The following is a 21,504-nucleotide window of genomic DNA, read 5'->3' on the forward strand; positions in this document are numbered from 1 at the left end:
TACTCATAGTTGTATGAACTGCCAATGGAAAATTTGAGAACTGTTCATAAATCAAATTATAAAGCTCTTAGAGTTATAAATCGCTGAGCAATATTGTTCATTATTATTCAGATGGTATAAAATATTTCCACCATTTCTAAGAATGGGCAATTTACAAAGCAAGTTTGAAAGCTGAAGATATTGCCTTCTAGATCCAAGATGAAATTTGCCATATAAGTTATAAACATTCTACATCTGAAACTTCTACACTTCTTAAGTAAAAAGATAAAAAAATAAGGTAGGAGCTTTATTATTGAATAGCAAATGTTACAAGATGAATAAAATTTTGGTTATTATCTACAAATTAAGTTCTAGGTTGTGATGATAATAAAACTACAGCAACATTGAATAGCTAGAGTTCCCCTATTTCTTACAATAATTCTTTGTCATTTAGGACTTTTGCATTAAATATTTTGTGCTAATAGAGTTGTATGCTAATGCATCAATGCACTCATAGCCTGAAAAAATATTGTCACTAGGAGAGCAGAAGTACTAAATGTACCAAGGAGAGCAGAAAATTGTGATGAGCAACTGATGATTAGTAAAAGATGTATTAATAATATATAGTTCCAGAGGTTATTGATACCTCAATGTAAGGACATCCCATGAATCTAGGAACAGAAAGAAAAGTACATCTTTAAAATGTTTTTGTAGCCACAAATACTTTATGGAGTAAAACAGGGCAACAAACAGCAAACACACAAATTGGAATATAGTAGAGTTTATATTTCAAAGAAGAAAGCCATTAACCTAAAGCCTGTTCTTGCCAGTCCTATCTCTACTGTAGAAGTTCAAACTGCAATTCATGAGTAGGTTTCTAGAGACCTGAAATTACATGTAAAAACTTGTGTCTCATTTTGAGGACATGATCCATACCTTTCATTAGATTCTTAATGAGCTCTCCCCCAACTCCCACAATGAGAATCATCAGAATCATACAAATCCACATAGGTACTGACGCTTCTGAACTCGTATAAGTCATTTGATCCATCAACAATGGCAGCACCTGGGTACCCCTGAGACTGTAAGAAGTGTCTTGGGGACTATCCGTCCATGGTTAGCAAAGGAAACTTTCTGTTCTAAACTATAAAAGTTTAGATAAGTCTCCCAAGTACAGGTGAGTGCTGCCACCCAAAGACTAAATGGAGGTGATGTGCTGGGAGTTAATTTGTCCTCTAGCATCTTTAAACATATTGGGAGAGAGACAAATGAGTCACCTAAGGTAACTCCCACTGGGATGTCAGTTGTAACCCTAAGAGAAGAAAAGACTGTGTTAACAATCTAGGACCACTTCCATAGACTTCTGTTATGGAAAGAAGGGATAAATTGATTCCTAAGCTGCCTTCATGCCAATTAACTACCCAATTTATAGCTAGATGTTTGAATGGATAAGCCCATTCCAAGCCAATAGGACTAGTCCTAAAAGCTAGTCTTGAGTTCACAGTCTGCAAAAATTGCTATACTCTTAAGGCCTAAAAGAGGGACAAGAGGAATTAGTATTAGGTTCCCAGAAACAACTCAGACATTCTGGTAAATAAAGCCACCACTCTTCCTAAATCCTTCCCCAAGCCCACATTCAACAGTCTACTGTGGAGTCTGCAGACCTGGTAATTGGTGCCCTCAATCCCACCAGGGTGATTCTGCACTCTGGTGGGAAGACTGCCCATCCAGCTGTTCAGCTTCACCTACTCGTTGTTTCTAGCATCCCACCAGGAGTGGAATGCTATGGTTTAAATTTTTACTTCTGCAAAAACTCATGTAGAAATTAGATAATTGTTGTGACAGTATTGGCAGGTGGGACCTTTGAGAGGTGATTAGACCATGAGGGCTCTGCCCTCATGAATGGATTAATGCTGTTACTTTAGGAGTGGATTTGTTATAAAAGAGCTAGTTCAGCCTCCTCTCTCTCACTCTTTCTCTCTCTCATCTTCATCTTCCACCATGTGATGACACAGCAAGACAGCAAGGCACTCACCAGATGCCAGCACCTTGATATTGGACTTCCCAGCCTCTAGTACTGCAAGCCAATAAATTTCTGTTTATTATGAATTACTAAGCCTGTGGTATTCTGTTTTAACAGCACAAAACAGACCAAGACACCACTCTTGCCATATTTGTGGACCTCAACTCCCTCTCCACCACCATATTTCCAGGATACTAGGTCTCAATGTCACATCATCGTGATCACATATTGTTACAGTATGAAGCTGGTTATTTCATTATGTGACTGTTTCACTCCAGTGGGCAAGTCCAGTTTCCTGACATATCCCGATCTCTCAGTCTGGCTAGTTCTTTTTGCTCCAAGTTCTGTTCTGATCCTCTAGGGTTTGGTGACATAACATTCATGCATTCCACACAGAAACAGACCTTGGATCAATATGATTTCCTGGGTGCCTCAGACCCCCCTCTGGGCCTAGTGGGCACTGTTCTTTGCACACTTTCAGTCTGTGGTCATTTGTAATGAGGCAGGAATCTACCTAGAGACGATATTGCAGGATTGTAGTTAATGTATCAGACTTCCTGGTGGTTTGCCATCTGGTGAGCTGTTAAAAGTCTAGGTCTTAGTGCCTAGATTAAGGGGCACGGACAGCACCCTGGGAGTTGATTGGTATGATCATTATTCACCTGTGCCACTTCCCCAAAAGGCATGGAATAACATGCACTGGTCATCCTCATTACTGAATGGCTACCTTGATGTGGACCACCTAGTTACCTGTAGCAACAGCTAGCACTTATTGAGTATCTACTCTCTGCTAAATGCTTTACATGCATTTACTCATTCAATCCTCACAGCAGCCCTGAGTAGGTACTACTCTTATTCCTATTTTATGGATGGGAATTCCAGGGCTTAGAGATGTAAGGAATTACCTAAAGACCACACACCTAGCAAGTGGCATCAAAATTCTTCAGCACTTCACAAACCACACAAACCATTCCTGTTGCATGTTTTCCATTTGCACTGCCTCCCTGCTTCATTTGCACTGCAGCTCTTCCCCTAAAGGAAATCCTCTTAGTTGGAGCTTGCCGAGCAGCTACTCTTCCTCTCTTCTGACTCTCCTTAGGCTACCCCTACCCAGATTAATGAAGGCCAACCCAACACTCCAGCAGAACGTCAGATGTTTCCTTGTACACAAGAGATGCGGTCTTCTCCTTTAGCCTGTTAGGAATTTACCTAGGCCACACCTCCTAATCCAGCAATTTCACAAGACTCTTTGTATTAAAAAATTATAGTTTCACCCTTACCATTTCATTGCCATGTCTCCATCATTATCACTTGGGTAAATTTGACCCAGCATCTCCAGAAAACTGAAGAAGCTTAGTGGGGCCAAGCTGACTCTTACTTTGGTAAAACGGCTCTATGGGAGACCACCTGGCTGTCCTTTATAAAAGAGAAAGCTATAATGATTTTTTCTTTATATTTTTACAAAAGATTGAGGTTTGTCTAATATAGACTCATAGGCATCAAGGTTAATTAGCTATGTTTATTGAAGCCCTCCCCTGTCCTCAATGCTATAAACTCCCCTCCTACTCTCACATGTTTGACCTAAACTTGTATGGGGGTAATCGGTTTAATTTGCTTCAATTAATAATAAAAATATTGCTATTAATAAATTAATATAATATAACTAATACAATACTAGTAGTGGTATAATAAAATACTACTATTAAATTAATGTTATAATTACAATATTAATAATATACTTAGTTATAAAATAAAATATATTTTTGTAATAATATTGATATATTGTTAATTAATATAAATAATTATTGTTATAAAATAAGAAAGTAGTAATTATATTATTACAAATAATATTATAATTAATATTAATTAATTTATATTATTATATACCTGACATATCAACTCATAATGGGGTATTTTATTATTCCCATTTCACAGATGGAGAGACAGAAGCACAGAAAGATTACATGGGTAGTAAGTATTGGAGCTAGGATTATGAATCAGACAGTTTGGCTTTAAAGCCTATGATTGTAAGTACTTATGTGACCTGCTTTGTAAGGGTTTCAGACTGGAAGACTATCTTGAAATAACTACATAGCAAAACTGTACCTCTACCAATAAAAAAGAGTATCTCACTAAGCTTTCTATCTTTTCACAGAAGGACAAGTTTAGTCTTTCCCTCTTTCTGTGAACAGGATGTACATTTGCCCAAGGTTCTGTGTCCTGCTGACTGTTCTAACAACTTCTCTACCATAAAATCAAAGACTGACAACACTGTCCCCAAATGCCATCCCTGCTAAGTCCCCTGTTCCTCTGTCTTTTTGTCTTTTTTTTTTTTTTGAGATGGGGGCTTGCCCTGTTGCCCACGCTGGAGTGCAGTGGCCTGATCATAGCTTCCTGTAGCCTCCATCTCCCAGGCTCAAGCAATCCTCCTGGCATAACCTCCCAAGTAGCTGAGACTACAAGCAGGCACCACCATACCTGGCTAATTTATTTTATTTTTAGTAGACGAAGTCTCATTATGTTACTCAGGCTGGTAATTCTTGGCTTCAAGCAATCCTCCCACCTCTGTCTCCCAAGTATTGGGATTACAGGTGTGAGCCTCCTCACCTGGCCTCTTCTCAGTCTTTGACACTTCTGAACCTCGACGTTAGGTTGCATACTTTGATCTCACTCTACCCATGTATCCATCCTTGCTTAAATATAGCTTCCTGGGCCTCAGCTGGCTTAAAGAGATTCATCCCATTTCCTTGAGCTTTCTTCTTTGATCAACACTTGCATTCTCCATCCTTAACTGGTTTCTTAGTTCTGACTTGCCCTATGGCTAACCACACCCACATATGCCAATACACTGAGAGAAGATGGCCTTTTACATTCCTTTTCATTTTGATTACGAGTTTATTGATAGCACTTTCACTCATAAATATATAATAAATGTATTTTTCTAAATGACCTTCATAGGGATAGGGAAATAACTTGATAAAATTTGTAATGTAGCTGATCATTTGTTTTTTTTTAAATTTAATGTTGCTTCAAGGTGGTAAGAAAAAATATCAGAGTAAGGAGAGAAATGATTGGTAACAGGTAAGACGGGAACTCCACTTAAGATGATTTATTAAGTAAATTATCTAAAATATGTGACTCAGCACATTAATTATATTTAGACCTTAACTTTTGATAGTATAAAATTACAAAGTTAATGGAGATAATGGTGAATGGTAACCAGTTATTTCATTATCATATGATATTAGGCCAGGCATGGTGGCTCATACCTGTAACACCAGGACTTGTGTCAAAAAACTGTTTAGAAATATTATTTAGCAAATAGATATGTTGATGTTGTTAGGAGCTAGGATTTTCAGTGAGAGAGAAAAATGCATTATAAAATCAGAGGATCTCTTGAGCCTAGAAGTTCAAGGCTGCAGTAAGCCTTGATAGCGCTGCTGCTCTCCAGTCTCTGTGACAAAGCGAGATCCTGTCACACACACAAAAAAATTTATATATATACATATGTGATATTAACATAGTGTATAATGGGATAGATATTTCAAAAAGAAATGATCTCATCTTTTCATATTATAATTGATTAGATTAATATTTGAGAGTTGAATCACTCCTGATTTTTATGCATAAGCATTGATTCTTGGATCAGAATTACATATTACATTTTGTGAATTTACAAAATTGGTCCAAAAGTTATAATGTTGTAGAATACATTTACTTAAAGCAAAAAGCATAATAATCTCATTTTGCTCTCAACTTTCAAGATGAATAGAAAGTTCCACATTAATAAAAAAATGTGAAATAAAAACAGTTCACATGACTTATAGTCCTCCTAAAATAGAACTTGTAATTGATTTTACTCCTCTCTAGGCTTAACTCTGAACCTGTGGTTTGTTTTTTGTTTGTTTGTTTGTTTGTTTGTTGAGACCGAGTCTTGCTCTGTCACCCAGGCTGGAGTGCAATGGCATGATCTCGGCTCACTGCAACTTCCATCTTCCGGGTTCAGGCAATTCTCCTGCCTCAGCCTCCAGAGTAGCTGGGGTTACAGGCACTTGCCACCACGCCTGGCTAATTTTTGTATATTTAGTAGAGATGAAGTTTCACCATGTTGGCCAGGCTGGTCTCGAACTCCTGACCTAAGATGATCCACCTGCCTCGGCCTCCCAAAGTGCTGGGATTACAGGCGTGAGCCACTGCGCCTGGCCTGTTTTTTTATAAATATGAGGAAAGGCACATAATTATTGGGGGGACAAGTAGTAACACAATAATAGCCAAGAAGAAAATGTTCAGAGGCCCTAGAACCACAGGAAAATTTTAGAGTCCCTCTGAATTTTGCATTTACTTTCTTGTGCAAATTTTCAGATAGTTCTGCCTGTGCCTGCAGGCTTTTTATTGACAATTGATTGGGATAAGTGACACTGTGGAGCAGGTGAAGATTGCCTTCCACTTTTCCCAGCCTCTTATTTCTGTGCTATTACCTCTGTGCCAAAGTCTTCTTCGTGAACACATCAACATGAAAGTAAGCTAGCCACACTGTTTAATTTCCGAGAAGACAAAGCCTGGGTCACTTAGCACTTGGTTCTTTTGCCAGGTCAGGAGCAACAGAGGGACTCTGGTACAGATGATGAAGCTAACATGTGGAGCCAGTGATACCAGCAATACTAGGGGTATTAATCCAGTAATACAGATAAGAGCATGCATGAAGAAAAGAGCAAAAAGAAAAACCGCTTTGCCACTGGAAATAGAGCTTGATCAGTGGTAGGATGGATCATGTCAGAACATGGAAATTAGAAATACAAGCCATATCCAACAGAACAGTAATAACCCAGCAAACAAATAGTGTAGATCAGGTACATTGTCAGTATCAGATGTCCGTAGGGAGATAGCAGGTGGAAGTATTGGCAACGGAAGGAATCTATTGGCTGGCAACAAATAGACACACAGGCAATCAGGAGGTATGAGGAGCCCTGCCATGTTGTATCAGTCAGAGTTCTGGCAAGAAATAGATGGCCCACTAAAATTAGGATGATTTGAAAAGGCTTTAACTAAGGGACTATTTAAGAAAGTGTGGGCTGAGTATAGGGAAACCATGAGGGATCATGCTGTACCTCAGGGCTAGTCATAGTGGAAATGTTACCAGCCCTGGACCAAAGGGAGAGGAAAGGCATGGTTATTGCAACCTGAAAGGAGAGGGGCACATGAAATCTGAAATGACCCCACAGGAAGGGAGCCGGGAGGATAAATTCTCCTGACTCTCTGTCCTCCCTCCCTCTGATCTCATGCCTGGACACTCATTGGCTGAACTCAGCTGAAAAGAGAGTTCGGGAGCCCAAACAGGTCAAACTCCAGACTCAGAGAGTGAAATAGAGACAGCTAGGGAAAGGATCTGGAGGGCCAAAGAAAGGATCTCCTTCTCTAGCATCTAACCAGGACTATAGTCCTAATAAACACTGATGAACAAGCCAAGACTCCAGTCTCTGTGGGAATGGTACTACAGGGCAAACTTAGGCAAGGAGGGCCCTGTAAGGGACTACTTGAAGTGAAAAAAGCAAAAATCTCATTATTGGAATTGACAACCTGTTACAAAGCTGACTTGATGATTAGTTGCTAAGTTCTGGCTTGAGCCCTTCTTCAGCCTGCTTATGGATTACCAACTAGGAGTGGTTGCCAGGTTCCACTGGGGACCTCAGCTCCCTCATCTGTAAAGTGTGGATAATACTTGTTCCTACCACAGAGGGTGTCTGTGAGGATTAAATGAGTTAGTAGAGGTTAAATGCATAGAATAGCACCTTATATATACTAAATATTCAGTAAATGTTAGCTATGTTTTTATTCTTATTAAGTGAAGGAGGCAGAATTGGAGAGATCCAAGGATGTCATATAGGTCAGTATAGGGAACTAAATTAATTTCTTTTGTAGATAATGGTTACACATATGAAAACACGTGATATCACTGCTTGTTCATTCAATTAGCTTCAGTAAAAGTACATCCACAAACTCCAGAAAGATAAGAATGTTTTTCTTTCCTTTCCCTTCATGGAAAATATAAAATGATTCAGGTCTATAGCCCCCTCAAGCATAATGCTTCTTTTCTTTTTCTTTCTTTCTTTCTTTCTTTTCTTTTCTTTTTTTTTTTTTTTTTTTTTTTTTGAGACAGGGTCTCACTCTGTCGCCCAGGCTGGAGTGCAGCAACAGGAACACAGCTCACTGCAGCCTCAAACTCCTGGGCTCTCGTGATCCTCCCACCTCAGCCTCCCCAGTAGCTGGGACTGTAGGTGTGCCCCACCATGCCTGGCTAATTTTTTTTTTTATTTTTTGTAGAAATGGATTCTCACCATGTTGCTCAGGCTGGTCTTAAATTCCTGGGCTCAAGCAATCCTCCCACCTCAGCCTCCCAAAGCCACAGTGGTGTGAGCCACTGCACTTGGCCCAAACATAACGTTTCTTAGGCTCCTACATAATCTCTAATCCAGTCCAAGTTATGCCGTAACAGTTTGGCAGCATTGTCGAACCATCCCGAAGCACACTGACCATTTTTTTAATCATGATATTGCCAGAACAACTTGGAAACTGAAAATATTTATGTCATTTGAAAATGAAGGAAGTGGCCAGGTGCGGTGGCTCACACCTGTAATCCCAGCACTTTGGGAGGCTGAGGTGGGCGGATCATGAGGTCAGGAGCTCAAGACCATCCTGGCTAACACGGTGAAACCCCGTCTCTAATAAAAATACAAAAAATTAGCCGGCCGTGGTGGCAGGCGCCAGTAATCCTAGCTACTCTGGAGGCTGAGGCAGGAGAATCACTTGAACCCAGGAGGCGGAGGTTGTGTGAGCAGAGATGGCGCCACTGCACTCCAGCCTGGGAGACAGAGTCAGACTCTGTCTCAAAAAAAAAAAGAAAAGAAAATGAAGGAAGTAAAAACAGACAGTAAGTTGAAATGCTGCCTAATGGACCTTAGTAAAACCCAGTAGTTTTCCCTCTAGAAGTCAGAACACTTTGGTGAGAAAGCCATGCATTTGTTTTGCTCAGCAGAGTGCTGTCTGAGGGTTGGAGTGCTCAGAATGCACCCAATCATTTACAGCCATTTCGATCTTGATTTGTCTTCCTCGAGAACATACGTAACTAAAAATAAATAATATAGGCATCTCCTTCCTCCATGCCCTATCTTGCTATGCAGCTGGACTAAAACTAGTAGTCCGTTTTATAGAAATCATTAAGCCAGCCACTGGCTATTTAGAATTGTATTGGCACTAGTTTCCCGCCACTTTTGAATTTATTTAGAGGGGAGTCTTCAGTTCATATTCTGACCTGAGTACTATAAGGGATCTTTTATGTCTATACATTTCAAAACTGATATATGTATAAAGCAATCCAAAACTTTTGAAACCTATGAAAGAGTACTTAGGTTTTATTGTAGTGCTGTACTTGCCTTTCAAAATTTTAATTGAATTCATAATAGAGAACTTATATTTAAATACAAAGGCAGATGAGACACCTGTATTACATTTTGATATTAATTTAGTTTCCTTAGGTTTGGTGACTTTTTTTTTTTAGAATTTCAGAGGTGGCTTTTGAATTCCTGCATTAGGTGTGTCATTGATTTGTTAAAATTAAACATAAATGCATTGAGAATTTATGTTTTGATTTGCTTCCATTAATTACAAAACTCCCCTTTTTCTATGTCTTAATTCCGAGACACTGTGTTTTTCATAATTTGGATGTTGCTTAGGACATTGTTTTTCAAACTATGGATTATAATCCATTAATGGGTTGTGAAATCAGTTTAATGTGCTATGACCAGCACTTTTTTTAAATGAAATAAAATAGAGCAGACGGAATAGAAACTGAGACAGTGCATTGCATGTAGTAAGGGTAAATATGTTTCTTAAAATTTTGTTTTAGTTGCATGTGTGTGTGTATTTTCTAGATCAAAATGTATTTTTTACTGTAACAGTCAAAAAAAATTTAAAGCCCTTGGCTTATATTATTCCTCCAACCACATTTTTTTTTTCTTTTTTTGAGACAGAGTCTCACTCTGTCACCCAGGCTGGAGTGCAGTGGCATGATCTCGGCTCTCTACAACCTCCGCCTCCCAGGTTCAAGCCATTCTTATGCCTCAGCCTCCCCAGTAGCTGGGATTACAGGCACGTGCCACCATGCCCGTCTAATTTTTGTTTCACCATGTTGGCCAGGCTTGTCACAAACTCCTGAACTCAGGTGATCTGCCAACCTTGGCCTCCCAAAGTGCTAGGATTACAGGCGTGAACCACCGCACGCTGCCCCAACCACATATTGTAAGTGTTATCATGGCTGTGTTCATGTTTCATCTCATCTCCTGCAACTATTAGAGAATTAATAAGATGCTTTCTTTTAGTAAGTAAATAAATAAATAAATTGGGGGCAGATAGCCACATAGTGAATTTTTTTACTACCTATCAGAAACTGGTAGTATTTAATATATAGCCATACTCATAATGTTCCTTCTGAATTTGCTAATTGGCAGCTAATATAAACATTGAATCACCTGTTTATGGAATTTATAACATAATATTGACCTGAAATCTACTGGAAAGTAGATATTCTAAATAAGGTCTGATATGTCTATATCTGGTTGGTCTTGAGTGAATTGTGTGTTTGTGAAGAAACTTGAGGATTTGCTCTTTAACCAAATCATATCTGCAGGGGAAAGTTTAATATTAATACAACTAGGGATAATACAAAAACTGTGTTTTTGTAAACTAATTTGTTTTTCTCCAAGATTTTTGTTGTGGTAAAACACACATAACATAAAATTTACCATTTTAATCATTTTTAACTGTTTGGTTCAGTAACATTAAATACCTTAGTATTATTGTGCAACCATCACTACCATCCATCTCCAGGATACTTTTCATCTTACAAAACTGAACCTCTGTGCTCATTAAACAATAGTTCCTATTCCCTCACTTCCTCTAGCCCCTGGCAATCACCATTCTACTTTCCATCTCTATGAATTTGACTATTCTGGTACCTCATGTAAATGGAATCATATAATATTGGTATTTTTGGAACTGGCATATTTCACTTAGCATAATGTTCTCAAGGTAAATCCATGTTATAGAACATCAGAATTTCCTTCCTTTTAAAGGTTGAATACTATTACATTATATGTATATGCCCATTTTGCTTATTTATTCATCTTTCAATGGACATGGGTTGCTTCCTCCTTTTAGCTATTGTGAATAATGCTGCTATGAACATGGTATGCAAGTATCTCTTCAAGACTATGCTTTAATTCTTTTTAGTATATACCCAGGAGTAGAATTGCTGGATCATATGGTAATTTTATTTTTAATTTTTCTAGAAGGTTCCGTGCTGTTTTCCATCAGTGGCTGCACCATCTTACATTACCACCAACAGTGCACAGGGTTCCAGTTCCTCTATATCCTTACCAATACTTATGATTTTGTTTTTTTGTTTGTAGTCATCCTAATGGCTATGAAGTAGTTTCTCCTTGTAGTTTTGATTTGCATTTCCTAATGATTAGTGATGCTGAGCACCTTTTCATGTGATATTGGCCGGCCATTTGTATATCTTCTATGGAAAAAAGTCTATTCAAGTCCTTTACTCATTTTTGAATCATTTTTTTGTTAAGTTTTAAGAATTCTGTGCGTTCTGGATATTAATCTCATTAAATTCATGATTTGAAAATATTTTCTCACATTCTATGGGTTGCCTTTTTAACTCTGTTAATAGTGACTTTTGATGCACAAAACTTTAATTTGCATGAAGTCCAATATTCCTGTTTTTTGTTTTATTGCCTATGCCCTTTGGTATCATACCCAAGAAATCTTTGAAAAATCCAGTCGCATAAAGCTTTTGCCATATGTTTTCTTTTTACTTTACTTTACTTTCTTTTTTTTTTTTTTTTTTTTTTTTTTTTGAGACAGAGTCTTACTCTATCACCCAGGCTGGAGTGCAGTGACATGATCTCAGCTCACCGCAACCTCCCCTTCCTGGGTTCAAGCAATTCTCCTGCCTCAGCTTGCTGAATAGCTGCGACTAAAGTCATGCGCCACCAGGCCTGACTAATTTTTGTATTTTTAGTAGAAATGGAGTTTCCCCACTTTGGCCAGGCTGGTCTCGAACCTCTGAGCTCAAGTGGTCTACCCATCTCGGCCTCCCAAAGTGCTGGGATTACAGATGTGAGCCACCGGGCCCAGCCACCGCATGTTTCCTTATAAGAATTTTATAACTAATTTGTTTTTAATGATTTTGCAAGCCTAAATTAATTTTAGCAGGAATAATAAAGTTTAAAGTAACAAAGTGTAACTCTTGAAAACTAATTATATACTTTAAAAGGAAAAAGGATTGAAAGGAAGACTTTTACAGTTTTATTTCATACAATGTCTATGTGTGATCTTTCACTTTTATAATGAGCATTACTGCCTTTCAGATAAAAAGAAGATGTATTTCTCAATTATGTCACTTTCTACAGCACTCTAAGCACTTAAGTTCTCAGTAGAAAACTGACACCCCATTTTCCAATAGAAATGTATTAGTAAGCTCAGGCTGCCATAACAAATACCATAGACTGGGTGGCTTAAACAACAAAAATTTGTTTCTCACAATTCTGTAAGTTAGAAAGTACAAGAACAGGCCCAGCAAGGTTCAGTTTCTGGTGAAATCTCTATTTCTGGCTTACAGGTGGCAGCCTTCTTGCTGTGTCCTCACATGACAAAGAAAGAGAGAGATGTGATAGGATTAGTGGCCCTATAAGATAGACATTTCTCTCTCTCTCTTCTGTGGAGCATTGATCTACGTACAAAGAAATGAAAAATAAAGAACAATCAGAAGGTCTCTACTTTATTGCCCTGGATTTACTGAAAGTGTGGTGATGACGCATTTGACAAAACATAAAACCATAAAGGAGACAGTGGGATATATGTTGAGAGAACCCGTCCTGGAGTAGACAATCTTTTCTTTTGACTGTGGAGAAAAGAGCTCTCCACACATTCTGAATTATCAGCAACCCCAGTGAAGTAAGATTCTGACATCTGTTACCATCACTAAATAGTACTTAATAGGTCCGTGTCAGTTAAACCTGGTGAAACTTAGTTTTATCAAATAATAAATCTGCTGTAGGACCTTAGAGGGTGCATACTGTGTCTCTCAAGTACAAGTAGTGCTCCCTTATCCACGGAGGATGCATTCTAAGACCCCAGTGGATGCCTGAAACAGTGGGTTGTACCGAACTCTATATATACTACATTTTTTCTATACATACCTATGATAATGTTTAATTTATTAATTAGGCACAGTAAAACATTAATAACAATAACTAATAGTAATATAAAACAATTATAATGATATACTGTAATAAAAGTAAGGTGAATGTGGTCTTCCTCTCTCTCAAAATATCTTACTGTACTAAGTATGGTAATGATGTGAGATGATAACTGAGAAGGCTACTCTAGTGTATACAGTGTGGATACGCTGGACAAAGGGACAGCTCACATGCTGGGTAAGTGGTATGGCACAAGCTCTCATCATGCTACTTGGGATGGCATTCTTTTTAAACTTACAATTTTTTTCTTTTTTTGAGACAGGGTCTCATTCTGCCACCCAGGCTGGAGTGCAGTGGCATAATTAGGGCTCTCCACAGCCTCAGCTTCCCAGCTCAGGTGATCCTCCCACCTCAGCCTCCTGAGTAGCTGGGACTACAGGCGCACCACCATGCCCAGCTAGCTTTTTGTATTTTCTGTAGAGATGTGCTTTTGCCATGTTGTCCAGACTGATCTTGCACTTCTGGCCTCAAGTGATCTGCCCACCTCAGCCTCCCAAAGTGCTGGGATTACAGGCATAAGCCATTGCACCCGGCCTAAACTTACAGATTATTTATTTCTGGAATTTCCCATTTAATGTTTTCAGACTGTAGTTCACTGCAGGTAACTGAAACTGAGGAAAGCAAAACTGTTGGTAAGGGGAGAGTAGAGTACTGTTTTTAATTTGTCGGTAATATGTGCGGTAATGTAAGTCAATGGAGAAAAAGGAATTAAAGCAGATGGCCTGCCCCCCAGAAAAAGAAATGAAGGTGAAATAAAAGAAAGCAGGTGATACCATCTAAACTCCATTTAAATATGATAAATATATGGATCTTTAGGTCAGGTTTTCACAAATTATGGTTCATCTGCCTGCCATCTATTATTGTACAGCCTTAAGGTAAGAATGTTTTTTACAGATTTAAGAAGTTTTTAAAAATCAACATAACATTTTATTATATATAAAACTATATAAACTTGAAGTATCAGTGTTCATAAACAAAGTCTAATTGGAACATCACCACACTTAATGTGTTTATGTATTGCCTATGCTTGTTTTCATACTACGACAGCAGAGTTAAGTAGTAGTGACAGAGACCATATGGGACAACTTCATTGCTTTAAAGTACTGCTAAGTGGACCACAAATGACAGTGATGCAGCTTTAATAATTGACAGCATTTTGAGTGGCATGCATATTGTCATGCCATGACATTTTATTTTATTTTATTTTTAATTAGAAAAATTATTTATTTCTGCTACTTTCATATATCTTATTGTTCAGGAAACAGTTTACATACATATCTCAAGTAATCTACCATCACATACTCTATTTAAAGGCAAAGCAGGCTGGGAACAGTGGCTCACATCTATAATCCCAGCAGTTTGGGAGGCCAAGGCAGGTGGATCACCTGAGGTCAGGAGCTCAAGACCAGCCTGGCCAACCTGGTGAAACCCCATCCCTACAAAAATACAAAATTAGTCGGGCATGATGGCGGGTGCCTGTAATCCCAGCTACTTGGGAGGCTGAGGTGGAGAATCACTTGAACCTGGGAGGTGGAGGCTGCAGGAGCTGAGACCGAGCCATTGCATTCCAGCCTGGGCAACAAAAGCGAAACTGTCTCAAAAAATAATAATAAAAAAAAATAAAGGCAAAGCACCTTAGGTAAAGCTGTCCAGAGTTCTCAGCCTATGGAATCTTGCTTCCTAATTTTATGTTAATTTCTGAAAATCAGAAGTGTCATCTCCAAAAAATGTTAAGGGGGTTGTAAAAAATAATCACTTCATTCAATATTATAGTTGTAGATATGGAGTATATTTTCTTTAAAAAAATGAAAAACTAAGAAGAAAATGCCTCTCAACATCGTTAGTATATCAATAGGTCAGCAGGGAAAAAAAAATACTGTGATAAACTTGTCTCTTTGATACTAAGAAGAAATTCTAGTCCATGCTCCAATATACTTCCTGTTTTTTCACTAGGTATTTCTTTTACAGCTGCTCTTCATTCTTTTCCACATTTCATATTAGAGGATTGGTACAGCCTTTAAAACTTCATTGACAGGAGCAAATCCAGTATCCACTTATTTCTTCTCAAAAGCACTCTAACCCATCAGATAGCCCAGCAGTTTCATTCTCATGAAAACTCTAGCCGTGAAAAAACTCAATAGGACACACATGAATTTAATGAATAGAAGAAGAAATTATTGAGTTTTGGGATATTTTGTGCATTCAATTGGTCCAGGATTATGAAACGTAAACCTCCCATTGTAAACAGGAAGCTGGATGCAAGTCCTTCCATAATATATTGTCCATTTACTCTGTAGGCCAAGAAAGCTACTGACCTCTAATGCCTATGTTCATCAGTCATAGAGCCAACACTTGCAGGTTCAACAATAACATCATAAATTATTCCTCCAGTGGTGAGGAAGTAAGACACCAGCACCAGAGCATACACAGTCATGGTCGACGCCATGTGCAGTCATGGTGGCTTCTTCAGCTTCAGGTTGGGACATTCAGGGACATTCAAGCACTAAGAACAGGACACGATACAAAGTCTCCATGTTGGTGACAGCAAGGGCCATTCTCAGCCTCAAGCCCCACATACCACCTGGAAACAATTATTTAATTTATTTTTTATTATCAGTGCATGCCAATCATGCCAAACAAGAAAAAAAGATAAAATTAGTGTTAGTGCTTTTTTTTTTTTTTTGAGACACAGTCTCGCTCTGTCACCCAGGCTGGAGTGCAGTGGCGCGATCTCGACTCACTGCAAGCTCTGCCTCCTGGGTTCACACCTTTCTCCTTCCTCAGCCTCCCGAGTAGCTGGGACTACAGGTGCCCGCCACCACGCCCGGCTAATTTTTTGTATTTTTAGTGGAGACAATGTTTCACCGTGTTAGCCAGGATGGTCTCGATCTCCTGACCTCAAGATCTGCCCGTCTCAGCCTCCCAAAGTGCTGGGATTACAGGCGTGAGTCACCATGCCCAGCCGCGTTAGTGCTTCTAAGGCAGAATGGAGTGTAGATTATTTTATTATAAAATTAGGTGGCAAAGGACTGTGGGGTTTGTTTGTTTGTTTGAGCCAGAGTCTTGCTCTGTCACTCAGGCTGGAGTGCAGTGGCTCAATCTTGGCTCATTGCAACCTCTGCCTCCTGGGTTCAAGCGATTCTCCTGCCTCAGCCTCCTGAGTAGCTGGGATTACAGGTGCACATCACCACACCTGGCTAATTTTTGTATTTTTAATACAGATGGGGTTTCACCATGTTGGCCAAGCTGGCCTTGAATTACTGGCCTTAAGTGATCCACCTGCCTCAGCTTCCCAAAGTGCTGGGATTACAGGCATGAGCACTGCAACCGGTAGATTATGTTTATTATACAATGACATTACAGTTGTGCTGAAAGAATATCATATATATTAACATTAGCCAAATAAGCACTCATCACAATATTTCCAACTCACAGGAAAATAGCAGTCAGAAAAATTAGGAAATTTAAAATGGACTATCTCATTTTTCATCACAGCAGAATTTCTTCACAAAAATTAAAAAATGAAAATTAGTGCAACCAAAATAAATTTCATATGGCTCATTTGTTAGCCAAGAAGGAAAACCATTTACAGATAGTGAAATTATAATAATTGAATTATGCTTGACTGCAGTAGTTTACAACTATTAGCCTTTCAGCAAAGATAGTTGCTCAAAGGGTTGGGGACATTGAGAGTGGCACAATAATCAATTAAATAACAAGCAAGTGACTGTCAGTTTTTATTGTTTCTTAATGAGTCAACAGGTTACTGCTCAGTTGTTTTTTATTTGAGAAACAAATGCTGAGTTTAGAGTGACTAACAAATTAGTTTCTATAAATAGCCTTTGTGAAAAAAAACTGTGGGCAAAAATAGTTTCAAAGAAACTGAGAAAATACTAATTGAGTACAACCTGAAGTGGAATCTACTAAGATGTGTTACAAATATATATAGAGCAGAAAAATAATTAGACAAATTTACGGGACTTATGAAAATGTAAAGTGTTTAAAGCCTATGGTTATTCATTTTATTAGTCATCAGCAGGTGCTTTGCAGAAAATAATTGAACCATTATGTGTATTTTTAAAAAATAGCTTTATTGAAACAGCATTCACAAACCAAGCAATTGACCCATTTAAAGTATATGATTCAGCCAGACACAATGGATCATGCCTGTAATCCCAGCATTTGGAAGGCCAAGGCAGGATGGTCACTTGAAGCCGGGAGTTTGAAATCAACCTAGACAATACAGTGAGACCCCATCTCTACGAAAAATAAAAAAATTAGCTGGGCATAGTGGCACACGCCTGTAGTCCCAGCTATTAGGGAAGCCAAGACGGGAGGATCACTTGAGTCCAGGAGGTCAAGGCTGAAGTGAGCCAAGATTGCACCACTACACTCCAGCCTGAGTGACAGAGCAAGACCCTATCTCAAAAGAAAGAAAAGGGTGTACAATTCAACCAAGTATGGTGGCTCATACCTGTAATCCTAATGCTTTGGGAGGCCAAAGCAGAAGGATCACTTGAGGCCAGGAGTTCAAGACCAGCCTGGGCAACATACTGAGACCCTGTCTCTACAAAAACAAAAAACAAAAAAAAAACTAAGAATTAGACAGGTGTCGTGGTGCATGCCTGTAGCCCCAGCTACTCTGGAGACTGAGGCAAGAGGATCCCTTGAGCCCAGGAGTTCAAGGCTGCAGTGACTTAGGATCATGCCACTGCACTCCAGCCTGGGTGAGAGAGCAAGACCCTGTCTAAAATAAAATAAAATAAAATATACAATTAAATGTGGAGGGTTTTTTTTGTATACTCACAGTATTTTGCAACCATCACCACAATTCAATTTTTAAAACATTTTTCCCCTCTAAAAGAAACCCTATGCCAATTTCCTCTCCCCAACCTACTCCTCACCCATAAGAAATCACTTATCTACTTTCTGCCTCCATAAATTTGACTACCCTTCTTCTTCAAGATTGTTTTGGCCATTCTAAGTCTCTTACATTTCCATACAAATTTTAAGATCACCTTGGCAATTTCTGAAAATATTATTTATTATTGAACCAATAATGTCAACAGTGAACATTCATTCTTGTGGACTTGACTATCATCAGTTCCAGGAATCTTTTCATGGAACTTCAAATAGAAGTTGAATATTCTGACTTGCCCTACTACCCAACATTTTGATAGCTTAGCAGTGGCAAAGTTTTACTGCAAATATTTGCACTGGAGCGAAGATTGAAATTTTTGTGAATGAGACTGTTGTTCCATATGCCTATGGAGCACTGAATGGCTTTTGAAATAAGCTTTTGCTGTAGACTTAATAATGTTTCTTAACTGAATTGATTAAGAAATCATAAGACAAAATTATATACAAGACAAGCACTTACAGCAAAACTTACACTGAAGTAAAGTCATTTTAACAACTAATTGATGATGCGTAAGTAATGTCAAACTGCTTTATTTACTTCCCCTATTGTCAAAAGTTAAAACAAAATGTGAGACTTCATCCCCACTCAGATTTGTAATGGATATATTTTTAAGTTCAAATTACAGTTCCAGCACTGCCTTTCAGATCTCAATGCAAATACAAGACAAATTTCCATATTTCAAAATCCATTTTATTGTGCAATTTGAGGCGCTTCCACCTAACCTTTAATTGGGAGTAATTAGTCTTCAAAGTATGACATGCTAAAAGGCAAATATCTAGAGAAGAATCTAATAAAATTATATGAAAGTCTTCTAAGAAATTAATATGCTCAACTAAAATTATAAGCTCATTTTGGGATATATGGAGTTTCTTGGTGATGGTTATGCAATATGATAAACATCCTAAAAATCATTGAATTGTACACTTTAAATGGATGTACACACTTTTAAATGGTTAAAACGGTGAATTTATATGTTGTGTAAACTTTATCTCAATTAAGAAAATTGTAACTTCATGGATTAATATCAATATATGCCAGTACCTATCAATGTAAAAGACATTTTCAAAGAGGAAATACGTAAAATCTCATTACAGGTCAGATGAACATTTGCAATTGATTTTGATGATAGGAAACACTAACTCTGAACCCCAATTAAGCAAGATGGTTTTTGTTAATTCCATTCTTTTCATTAGTAAATTTGGCTTACAAAAAGTTGTACTATTATTAGATTTTGAAGTTTTGAAAATTTGAAAATTTGTCTTCTCTCTTGCTATGTAAATACCTGTATAATATCCTACATTTGGCCTATTGGCTTGCAGTATCTAAAATATTTACTATCCATCCCTTTGCAGAAAAAGTTTGTCAACACTGTTCTCACAAATAAACTTTTGTATTTACTAGGAGGACAGTTTGTATCTATGGAATGCTGTTAACAGTATATCCTTGGTTAGGGATTGCTTATTGCAAACATACCTAGAATCTGGATTTATAACTTCCTAGAGAGTGTCATGCGAGCTACACAGCTCTGAAATATAAAATGGAGATGCATCACAACTTAAACATTCTCAACTGTGTGAGGTAACCCTCTAAATTAATTTAGAGGCCTCACCTATTATTGTGGACCACAGAGTGCATGATGTGAGAAGGAAGGAGCTAGGAAGCCAGCAGGGATTCCCTGGATCTCTTCCTACTTTGCCTATGCCTCTTGATTGCTTTTTCTTTTGCTTTTGTGGATTTTTTTCTTTTTTGGAGACAGAGGCTCCCTCTTGTCGCTTGGGCTGGAGTGCAGTGGCATGATCTCAGTTCACTACAACTTCCACCTCCTAGGTTCAAGCAATTCTCATGCCTCAGCCTCCAGAGTAGTTGGAACTACAAGCGTGAGCCACCATGCCTGGCTAATTTTTGGTATTTTAGTAGAGATGGGGTTTCACCATGTTGCCTAGGCTGGTCTTGAATTTCTCAGCTCAGGCAATCTGCCCGCCTGGGACTCCCAAAGTGCTAGGGTTACAGGTGTGAGCCACTGCATGTGGCTTGATTGTGCTTCTATCTTTGAAATTATTAGTAAAGATTGATATTAGGCAAGCTGTCTGGTATTTGTGAGTCAGATTTGACAGTATAGTCCTGTGTTAGCTCAAGCACTATTCATGTATTTGAAAGGCTAAAGTAAGTTTTCAAAGAAGAGTTGCAACAAGCATTTTTGGCAGGACCATCCAAATATTATTTTATGCTTAGAGTAGATCATAATGGCTTTCACTTAAAATAGGCAAAGAATTATATTTTCTAAAATAGTGACAATGTAATTTGGTAAGGAGCATATGTTACTTTCTGTTCAACAGTCCACATATTTCTTGAAGACATCTAAGCTTAGTCCTTTCTATAAAGTTTTATTATTTATAATTAAATATTTTTTCATGAAAACAAACCAATATATGCAAGTAGTAAGGATGCTAAGACTTAACATGCTGCATCATTTGTAAATAGCAAAAGTTAAATTTCATCATTTAACGTCACTCACCACACCCAGCAACTTTTTTGTATTTTTTGTAGCAATGAGGTTTTATCATATTTCCCAGGCTGGTCTTGAACTCCTGGGATCAAGCAATCCTCCCGCCTCGGCCTGCCAAAGTGCTGGGATTACAGGTGTGAGCCGTCATGCCCAGCCTACTTTATCAGATTTTGATAAATGATTATTCCTTAAAATCTTTATGAAAATACTATTGCCCTTGAGATTTTTCCCCCATTTCTTATGGCACAATTCTTCAGTTTGCACCAAGGAAAATCTTGCATTTCAAGACTTAAGAACTTTTAGGGGAAAAAAAACCTTTTAAGAAATTCTTACTGATTTCCCTGGAATATTTTAGTCTTTGGTTCTTATGAAATCTATTATTAACGTCTTTTTCCTAAAGATATATAAGGTCAGTCCTCTGTGATACTGTTTTTATAAATTTGTGATGTTTCTAGTTTCTTAGACTCCTCATAATATAACTGTTTGACAAGAAAAAAACTTATGAAAAAGTGTTACAAGATTTGATTTTGTAAATTACAACTCACTGCATATCACATCATGAAAATATGAAAATATTTGTGATGCTGATGAAATTAGAAGACTTTTGCATCAAATGAAAATGCGTACTAAATTCATCAGTGGAAGAAAGAATAGGAAACATTAATAAAACTGGTTTATCTGAGTGGCTAGTACCATTATGAAACATACAGTTGTGAATATGTTATGTGTCATGTTTTTGTTTTTGTTT

At 38.0% G+C, this 21,504-nt stretch overlaps 1 pseudogene; it reads right to left on the reverse strand.

The window, feature by feature from the left end:
- Positions 1-3,962: 3,962 nt before the first annotated feature.
- On the reverse strand, positions 3,963-21,496 carry LOC134730501 (oligosaccharyltransferase complex subunit OSTC-like; annotated as a pseudogene).
- Between the last annotated feature and the right edge of the window lie 8 nt (positions 21,497-21,504).

This window comes from Pan paniscus, chromosome 5 (assembly GCF_029289425.2).
Source record: "Pan paniscus chromosome 5, NHGRI_mPanPan1-v2.0_pri, whole genome shotgun sequence".
In the NCBI taxonomy this organism is placed as follows: domain Eukaryota; kingdom Metazoa; phylum Chordata; class Mammalia; order Primates; family Hominidae; genus Pan; species Pan paniscus.